Source organism: Diceros bicornis, chromosome 7, assembly GCF_020826845.1.
Source record: "Diceros bicornis minor isolate mBicDic1 chromosome 7, mDicBic1.mat.cur, whole genome shotgun sequence".
Classification (NCBI taxonomy): Eukaryota; Metazoa; Chordata; class Mammalia; order Perissodactyla; family Rhinocerotidae; genus Diceros; species Diceros bicornis.
In genome coordinates this window covers 45,742,211-45,752,237 of record NC_080746.1, presented here as the reverse complement: position 1 = coordinate 45,752,237, position 10,027 = coordinate 45,742,211, and the positions used below count along the sequence as shown (strand labels likewise).

Below are 10,027 nucleotides of genomic sequence, written 5' to 3'. Positions count from 1 at the left end.
TATCAGTGTTCTACCAAATTTTTATCTTGGATCAAGATAGTGGAATGATCATACAAGTCAATCTTGCTTCTTCCACCCTCCAAAACCCTTAATATAACATAAATGATAATAAAAAGAAATTAAGGATGGCATATTTAGCAAAAAAAATAAGAAAAAAATACAGGACAGCCAGTTAAATTTGGATTTCGAGATAAACAACGAATAATTTTTTAGTATAAGTATGTCCCAAATGCAATATTTTGGACTCTTTGTATTTTACATGGCAACTATTAAAGCATAAATTCATAACACTGTACCATCAGTGGATCATATTATGAAGAATTTTGGGATTATTTCAGATTGGGTTCGTCTTACAATTCCACTTCTAGATATTTAACCAATAGAAATGAAAAGATATGTCCACAAAAATACCTGCACAGGAATGTTCACAGCATCTTTATTTATAATAGTCAAAAATCTAGAAACAACCAAATGCTCATCAGCAGTATTATGGATAAACAATTTGCATTTCTAACAAGTTCCCAGGTGTTGCTGATGCTGCTGGTTCAGGCACTATACTTGGAGAACCATCGTTCTAGAGAAATCTATAAAAAATAGATTGGATCAGAAAGATAAAAGATTAAAAGAAACTCCCAGCTGAGAGTCAGGGTCACTATAAGTCAAGAGCAGTAGGGGGCCCTGAGATAATTAATTATCTGGATAATTTTAATTCATTACAAGATCATTAATTATCCGGATAATTAATTACACACCTTCATCCAAAGCGGCAAAGCCAGTCATATCCCTGACTCCCCCATCATCACCACCACTGAGTCGCCAGCAGTAGCAGCAGCCTTAGATCCTGAGCTCAAACTCCAAGAGAATATCCCTCCAAATAATGTGAACTTCCTACCTGGGGAGGGATAGTGATGTGTGTGGGTAGAGGGCTGAGAGAGATCAATCGAAACTTTCAGAATGGACTCAGAAAGAATAAAAAACCTAAGTCATCTTTGAATCTTAGGTGAAAAATTTGTTGAAGTCCTCCAGTGCCAAAGTAAAGCCCTCCTTGCCTGGCAATGAGGGGAAGAGATGGGGGTAGAGAGGGTAGGGGGTTTTCAGGCTGCTGGTCTGCCCCAGGCCCAAGTCCCTTAAGTAGAGTCTCTTGGTTAAGGCCCAACCCACTTATATGAAGATCACAGCCACTCTTTCTTTTAGGGGAGATGCCTATTGGGGGAAATGAGCCGAAGCAGCTGCAGAGGGAGCCCACACTCGGTACCTAAAATCATAAAAATATGACCAGACAACTAGAGATTACCAGGCGTCTGAAGACCACCAGACATCGAGACTAAGAAGGAGCAAGAAGAACACACTGACCAGAGGAAGCGGGAGTAACACAGGGAGCAGAGGAGAACTTGAGGGAAATACCAATTTGTGTAACGAGGTGATATTTGAAAAGCTATTACATGCATAAAACAAAAATCTGAACAATCATAGTCTAAGACTGCCAAAGAAATGTAATAGAAACTAAACATGGCTGAGGACTGCGTCTCCCTATTTCTCTCTTATTTTCTTTGCAAATAATAATGGCAAGATGTAATAAAATATGCACAAAAACTGCAAAATAGAAAAAGATGTGACCCTGCCAAAGCAGAGCTATGCATTGGCAGGTGGTGCAGCCATGGGATACCTCAAATTGATCATTAAACTGCAAGTGTAGGAAATTCCAGATTCGGTGTGGGAAAGGCATTTTAGGGGTGGCATGTGTAATGTGTGAAAATCGAGTTGTGTATAAGTTGAATACGTGAACACTAAGAACCATCTGTGTCCACATTCCACTTGGCTTTCCCCAGAGCTTAGTAATATAAATCTTTCAGCTTAAACTCGAGGTCACCATAACAATAACTCATATCTATAGATCACTTCACCACTTAATAGTTCACAAAACACTTTTACTAATTATTATATTTAATCCTTATCCTGGGAGGCAGCTAATATCCCTTTTCTACCCTTGAGGGAACAGAGGCAGCCAGCAGTTTGTATCCATAACCTTCCAGGAACTATAGAGACTGGTCAGAAAGGCAATTTGCAGATTGTTTTTCAAAAGATATTCTGCAGAAGGTTGACCCCACAGGACAGTGGTTCTCTAACTTTAGTATGAATCAGAATTGCCTGCATAACTTATTTAAAAAAACATATTGCTGCTGCTGCTTCCTCCTCCCCGACCCCCTACCCTTATTTCTGTTTCAGTAGGTCCGGGATGGAGCCTGAAAATTTGCATTTCTAAAAAATTCCTAAGTAATACTGCTGCTGCTGCTGGTGCAGGGTCCACGCTTTGAGAACCACTGCCATAAGATGTTCTCTGAAGAAAGATTTCCATGGTCAAATTGAGAGGAATTTACTATGTAATACAATACAAAATAGCTTCCACTCTGTAAGGGAAAAAGTAGGAAAAATGAGAATAGTTATACTAGAATAATAGAATTGTGAATAATTTTTACTTTAAAAATCTTTTCAATGCCATAGTGTTTTATCTTTTAGACCGAAATGGAGGGGGAGGATATAGTGTACTGAAAAATAACTAAAATAAAAGGTCATCTACAAAGCTTAATGAAAAATTCTTAATACTCTGGGAAAATGTTTATGATGTGCAATATGATCTTAACCATAGATCTTAAAATAAATCTCTTTTTCTATGTTCAAGAGAGAGGCTAGAAGGAACTGCCCCAGAATTTTTACAGTGGTTATCTTTGGATTTTAAGCTTATGTATAATTTTTAGTTTCTTCTTTGTACTTTCTACAGTATGTACATATTATTTACACAGTCAGGAAAATAAATCTGTAATTTTTTTAAAAGGTGCTTAGAGTCTGTAGGAATCTCAATTTAAAAAAAAAATTCCCATTTTTTTAAGACCACCTTTAAAATTCTACCTCTTTTATTTAAGCAGTCTCTCTGATAGAATTACACATTTCTTGCAACATAATTCATACAAAAGGCAATTTGGGGCTATTTACTAGTGCAACAAAAGGATTATACCATTAAATCAAGTAGGATCAAATTACCACATTTCATTGCATATAGGCTGTAATTAAGGCAAGTCTAAACCAGACTGATCTTTTCTGTTTTTTTTCCTTGCTTCCCATAATAAACTAATTTCATCTCCTTTCCTACTACTCTTATGTATTTTACCCAACTGTGTTGGAAAACTGCCCCACAGTTACAGGCCAACCTCTGATATTCATACCTAACAATGAATGTCTTGTTAATTTTAGAAAAAGAATGGTAAACCTGTGCATATTGTGATATGTTGACTGCGATAACTACATCATAGAAGAGTGGGCTCCCATGGTACAAGTTTATGCTGTAGAAGTTTTGGTGAGGGAAGATACTCCCCTTAGAGAGAGATTGAATCAATAGTTCAATCATTAGCTGAATTTTAAAAACATTTCCCAGAGAGATTATATATATATATATATATATATATATATATATATATATATATATATATTTTGGCAATAGGTAGCTTAAATCAGACTGGGGCTGTTTAAAATGACCTCAAATAGTTCTTATTTCCATAATATGCTCACGAAAATACCCATTCAAAAATTCAATTAATAATGCATATGTTGCACATCTGTTAAATGCCCAGTTCTGTGAGATCCACAAAAACTTTCCTGCCATAAAAGAGCTTTTCTCTAAATTGGTAGAGATAAAATTTACACCTTCTGAAACAGTAAGTCACAAACAAAGGACAGTTGAAATGAGTGACTCAGTGAACTTAGCCCATTAAACAGGGAAGGGAGCTCTATCCCCGTCATCGGCAGGCCTCTTTAAACACTACTGTAGCACATCAGTGATAGTTCAGGGTATTTTGTAGTATAGCAATTCCTAAAGGATTTTAAAATCTACTAAATTAAAGTGAATTTGTGCTCTGGGAAATCTCAGTAAGGAGGAATTTCTTTTTATCTTTATTTCTCCTACTACTTCCAGCCTTCAGAACATTTACTGTTCCACTAAAGCTACTGAGGGAAATAGACCAGGGGGAACATTTCCTCTTAGGGAAATATGGCAACTAGGATGCTCTGGGCTTCAAGTAAGAGAAGAGCCCACTCAAGCAGACATAAATGAAAAGGAAATCTCATATCTCACAGATAAGAAGCACAGAGTGAGGGTGGGTTTCAGGTGTATCAGGATTAGAGGCTCCCATCAAGGCACCAGGTGTCTTTATCTGCACCTGTCCATCTCCATTCTCAGGCTGGTAGCCAAATGGCTGCTGCTGTTCCAGGAGGAACTCCCAGACACAGACATAGTCCAGAGCAGGGATGGACAAACTATGACCCATAGGCCAAATCCAGACCACCACCTGCTTTTGTAAATAAAGCTTTACTGGGACACATGCATGTGAGTTCCTTTACATATTGTCTGTGGCTGCTTTCATCTTATAACAGAAGAATTGAGTAGTTGGAAATAGAATTTTAAAAGTTCTCACAAAGCCAGGGCAGACCAAGAGACTGCTCTACATTCACATTATCCGTTCCTAACTTTGGTGATCCATCCATTTATCCACCTACCCATTAATCCATACTTTCACAAACATTTATTAGATACTGTCTGTCTCTGCATGGGTACTTTAAGCTGAGACACACACACACACACACACACACACACACACACACAGAGCTATTTTAAGAGAGAGAGAGATCCCAGACACCTGCTTCCCAGAAACTTGTTTCTGAACTACTTGACTCTGAACAATTGTAAACCCTTGTTCCCTGTTGTTCCCAATCCTGTGGCTAATTATTCTCTGACATCTCCTCCTCCTCCTTCAGGCTTCCAGTGTCTTCTTCGTGAGGCTCCCTTCCACACTGAGTTTGATTCTTTACAAAGCTGAGACTGTGAGAGTCCAAGGCAGGGAGAAGAGAGGAAGGGAAAATAGAGTAGCATCTACTGAGGGTCTCTGTGAGCCATAAATTGTGTGAGGCACCCTACATTACTTCACCTCTGAAGTCAGCTGCAGGCAGGCACGAGGAGCCTTGGCAAGCAGCCGAAGAAGGGAATGCAGAAGGACACTTTCGTTCGTAGTTACTAGGGAGAGACTGTTTCTCCAATTTGTCTGACAGTTACCTGGGATCTTTTCATACTCAGGCTCCCGCTAAACTAGATATTCTTTCTAGTCCTTCCCTTTCCTAATCTTTCTGAGGCCTTGGAAACTTAAAATTAGTGTGAAACTAAAGATGATTCTGAAAAATTTTCCATTCTAGGTGACTTATTCTTAAAAGGAGCTTGTGCAAAATGTTAACACTACTGATCACAAAATGAATGATATCAATTTTCTGTGAAAAGAACCATCATTTATTGAGCACCTACTGTGTGATTTGTATATTAGTCTCATCTCATGTTCACAGTAAGCCTGTGATATAGCCCAAGTGGTCTAGTGGATAAGATTGGCACTCTCACCCATGGCCGGGGTTCATTTCCCAGGCAGGGCACCACACCACCTGTCTGTCGGTTGTCATACTGTGGTGGCTGTGTGTTGCTGTGATGCTGAAAGCTATGCCACCAGTATTTCAAACACCAGTAGGGTCACCCATGGTGGACAGGTTTCAGCAGAGCTTCCAGACTAAGATAGACTAGGAAGAAGGACCTGGCCACCCACTTCTAAAAAAATTTGTCATGAAAATCCTATGAATAGCAGCAGAGCATTGTCTGATATAGCACCAGGAGGTGAGACGATGGCACAAAAAAGACTGGGCAGGGTTCTACTCTGTGGTGCACAGGGTCCCTAGGAGCTGGAATCTAGTTGATGGCACTAACAACAAATATTGAAATTACTTAAGAATAGATTTGGCTGCAAAATGCAGAAAATCTAACCACAGTGGCTTAAAAAATTATGGGTTTAGTAGTCCAACAGGTAGTGTTGGCATTGATTCGGCTTCTCAGTGATGACATCAAGAAACTAGTCTCTTTTTCTGCATCACTATCCTTAGCAAGTTAACATGTAGTCTTATGCTTGTCATCTCATGATTGCAAGATGGCTGCATCAGTTCCAGATATCACATCCACATTCAAAGTAGAATTGAGAGAAAGTATAAGGTGAGCCACATTAGTCTCCATTTTATCAGGAAAGCAAAAACTTTCCCAGGAACCCTCTCATCAGACTTCTACTTAGGTATCATTGGCCAGAACTGGATCACATGGACACCTTCAGTTGAAAAGAAGGTGGAGAAAGTAGGGAATAGGATGTCAGGGTTGCCTTACAGTAGGGATGGGCAAGCAGCAACCAGGTCGAGACCACTGCCTGTTTTTGTAAATAAAGTTTCCTTGTAACATAGCGACATATTGTCTATGGCTGTTTTCATGCTACAATGGCAGAGTTGTGACAGAGACTCAATGGCCTGCAAAGGCTAAAATTTTACTGTCTGGCCCTACAGAGAAGTTTGCCAACTCCTGCCTTGGACCACTCATGAACCCACACTGAGGTTAGGCACTTTCCTCCCCCAAACATAGCTGGGAGAACGTCGATAGCAAAAAGAAGGGGACATTGGTCATTGGGTAGACCACTAACATTATCTGCCACACACAGCTACTGCTATCTGTTTTAGATGAGGAGACTGAGGCTCAGAAAGCTTAAGCAACCTGCCCAGGGACACAAGTTGAATGAGTGCAGTGCTAAGTTCAAAGTCAGAGCTCTCTGACTTCATGTCCTTTTGACCATGTCATATTTTCATGAAGGAGCTGTGAGATGCCCACCTGTTAGTCAGTTTATTCCTAAAATGAGTTATACAAAAGGGCAGAGAGCCAATGAATCTATCTTAATATGTTCACACGATAATTAAGCATTTACTTTTTTTTTAATTACTTATTTATTTATTCCCCCCCCCCCAAGCCCCAGTAGATAGTTGTATGTCATAGTTGCACATCCTTCTAGTTGCTGTATGTGGGACGCCACCTCAGCATGGCCGGAGAAGTGGTGCATCGATGCGCGCCCGCGATCCGAACCCAGGCCGCCAGCAGCAGAGTGCACGCCCTTAACCGCTAAGCCACGGGGCCGGCCCAGGATTTACTTTTAAATTGCATTTCAATACTCATTTCCCATCTTGTTCTCTTTCTACTACATATATATACAGGCTAGTAGACTCTTATCTACTTTAGGATAGCCTTTTTCCATCTTTTTCTCCCCAGCACTTCACATAGTGCCTAACACATAATAAGGACTCAATAAAAGTTTGTTGTACCCGCCACACACACACTCCACTATAGTCTCATATCAAGTAAATATATACCATTCATGTTTGCAAGTTTTACCTCGCCAGTGAGGCTGCGAATCACATCAGTGGATACCCACTCTTCACTCAACATATGCAGAATGACTGAATGACATCCCCATCCCCACCATTGGCCTCTTGGGACTGAAAATGATTGCAGTTGCAGTGTTTATGGGCAACATGAGTCCGCTTTGGCCTGGCTGGTTGGTGTCATCTGTGTGTGATGGCAGCAGCGTCTATATGAATCTCAGGCCTCAACCTTGGGCTGTCTCTGTCCCTTCATTTCCTTTGCAGCCTTGAAACAGCAGCACAAGGGGTAGGAGAGCCAAGAACAGCATACTCTGGGACAAAAGAAAAGGGCAAGGTTTTGAGACAAAGAAGACAGAGGCTTTTGCAAATCTATTTTTCTTCTTTTTCCTCTTACCTTTCTCCATAACTCAGCATAAGGGGAGCTAGAAGAAACCACTTCCTGTCTTCCTGTCTTCCAATCTAGATGTCTTAAGCTTCCCCAAATGCTTTGTACCTCTCTTGCTTGCAGGTCTCAGCCATTTCCTTAGCCTGGAAGATCCTTCTTCTCTCTCACCCCCATTCACCTTCATCAGGCTAACTCCTCTCCTAGGGTTTTACTTTAGAGTCAACATCCTCCAAAAAGCCTTCCTCTGTAGTTGAAGATACATACCCCTGATCTCACAGCCACAGCATCCTGTACATTGGGTCTAATTGTCTGTCTGGCTGTTTGTCTCTTGTGTGAGTCTATAAGCAAAACCTATGAGGAGTCACATCCAGCTTATCCTCCGTGCTCAATTAGTAACTGGCACATGAAAGAATGAAAACAGAAGAAAGAATTCCGAGGGCCCCTAACCCTTCCCACGGGTCAGGCTAGGGAATTCCTACTCACATTTGATCCCTCTTCCCTAGAGGTTTCTATTTGCTCCCCAGTCTTTGGAAACTGTTAACCAGAACGAGTGTCTTTGTTTGGCGATCTTATCTGCGTCCTTCACCACCGGGTGTCGTTTTCCTCTCTCTCTCCAGCCAGGCATTCCTCTGCTGCCAGAGCCGTCCACCTCTGCTCTTTAAGTGGTGGAGCCTGGCGTCCTGGACAAAGTGCAAAAGCTACAGTGTAATCTCGCTTTCTTTCAGGGCCACTGACCAGAGGAAACAAAAACCACGCTGACTGGGCCCTCCTGATGCAGGCCAGCCAGTGGCTCTGTAGTTTCCTCCTGTGTTTAAAATTCCTTATCTGGCATTGCTAGCAAATCAGCAGGCCCACAGGTCAATGGGGGCTTATCTCCAGAGCTGGCGCTTCAAAGAGATATATGCACACCACTCCCCTGGGTCAGATAGCTGTGCCAGGGAGAGATGGGAGTAGTTGGGATCAGTCAACTTCACACATATAACACAACCCATTAACTGTTTTTTAAAAGCAAAGTTTATTTTTCCCCACTATACAAGTAGTCAGTGCTCATTATAGAAATCTTGGCAAATAACAAAAAGTGGAAAGAAAAAAATTCCTTAACAAGTTAGTATATTTGATATGTTTCACTTTAGTCTTTTACTAGGTTATTTCTTTAATAGCTGTGATCATATACATTTTGTAATAAATATAAATTTGTATCTTGGCTTTTTTTTTTCATTTAAAAAATAACAGGAATTTCCTCAATTTTTTACATTATTGGGTAAATATTGTTTCAATAGCAGCATAATGTGTATATATTAAATAATTTATTTAACTATTTCCTCATTGTTAGGTATTTAAATAGTTTCCAATATTTTTCACCTGAATTGTTATGAATGTCATTGAACATAAAGCCTTTTCTAAATTTATACTTATTTCCTTAGGCTGGATTCCCAAGAGAGATCAAATGATACAAATATTTAAGGTTCTTTGTTTATATTGCGAGATGATTTGACAGATAGGCTTTACTAGTTTATGCTTCTACCAGCAATGTTTGAGAATGCCAGTTTATTACACTCTCGCCAAGACTAGTCTTCTTCAATATTGTGTATTTTTCTTATTTGATAGGAAAAAAAATCATCATAGATTTAACTTGCATTTCTTTCATTACTAATGAGGTTAAATATTTTTTCTCAAGTAAGTATGTCTTTTTTGGACATAATCTATTTCTGTCCTTTTTTCACCTCTCTATTTGGTCCTTTAATATTTTTCTTGTTAATTTTGATGTGAATTAATTCTTATCTCCCATATACACTGCAAATACTATTTCCCTGTTTGTTGCTTTCCATTTGATTTTGGTTTGTGTGGGGTAGAGAATAAAATTTTTTGTACGTCAATGTATTGCTTTTTAACGTTGTGTTATCTTTTGTTTCTTTTAAACTTAAATAGCCTCCCTCCTAGAGCTCTGATAACCATTCTTTTCTTTGTTTGCTTTGATTATGTTTGTTTGTTTGGCTTAGGAAGACAGTGATTAAGAACCCAAAGTCTAGAGTCAGACTGCCTGAATTCAAACACCAGCTCTACCACCCACCGGCTCTATAATGTGGGGCAAATTACTTAAACTCCCAGCACCTCAATTTTCTCATCTGCACCTCAATTTTCTCATCTGCAAAATGAGGACAGTAATGTACACACACCGTAAACAGTTGTTGTGACAATTAAATTAGTTAATATATGTAAAACACTTAGAACTGTTCATAGAAGCTTACAGTAAGTGCTATGTAAATGTGGGCTATTAATATTTAATGATTGTAGATTTATATTGTTTTAAAATCTGATAGAGCTAAGCTCTATTTTCCTGTTTTTAAAATTTGCTTATTTTTCAAAAAT

At 39.5% G+C, this 10,027-nt stretch overlaps 1 long non-coding RNA gene across 1 annotated transcript; it reads right to left on the bottom strand.

Moving 5' to 3' along the window:
* Window positions 1-419: 419 nt before the first annotated feature.
* On the bottom strand, window positions 420-7,931 carry LOC131407931 (uncharacterized). Its single transcript, XR_009220688.1, has 3 exons — window positions 7,667-7,931; window positions 7,283-7,583; window positions 420-584 (listed from the first exon to the last, which is right to left on the bottom strand). It is a non-coding gene; the product is annotated as an uncharacterized LOC131407931 (long non-coding RNA).
* Between the last annotated feature and the right edge of the window lie 2,096 nt (window positions 7,932-10,027).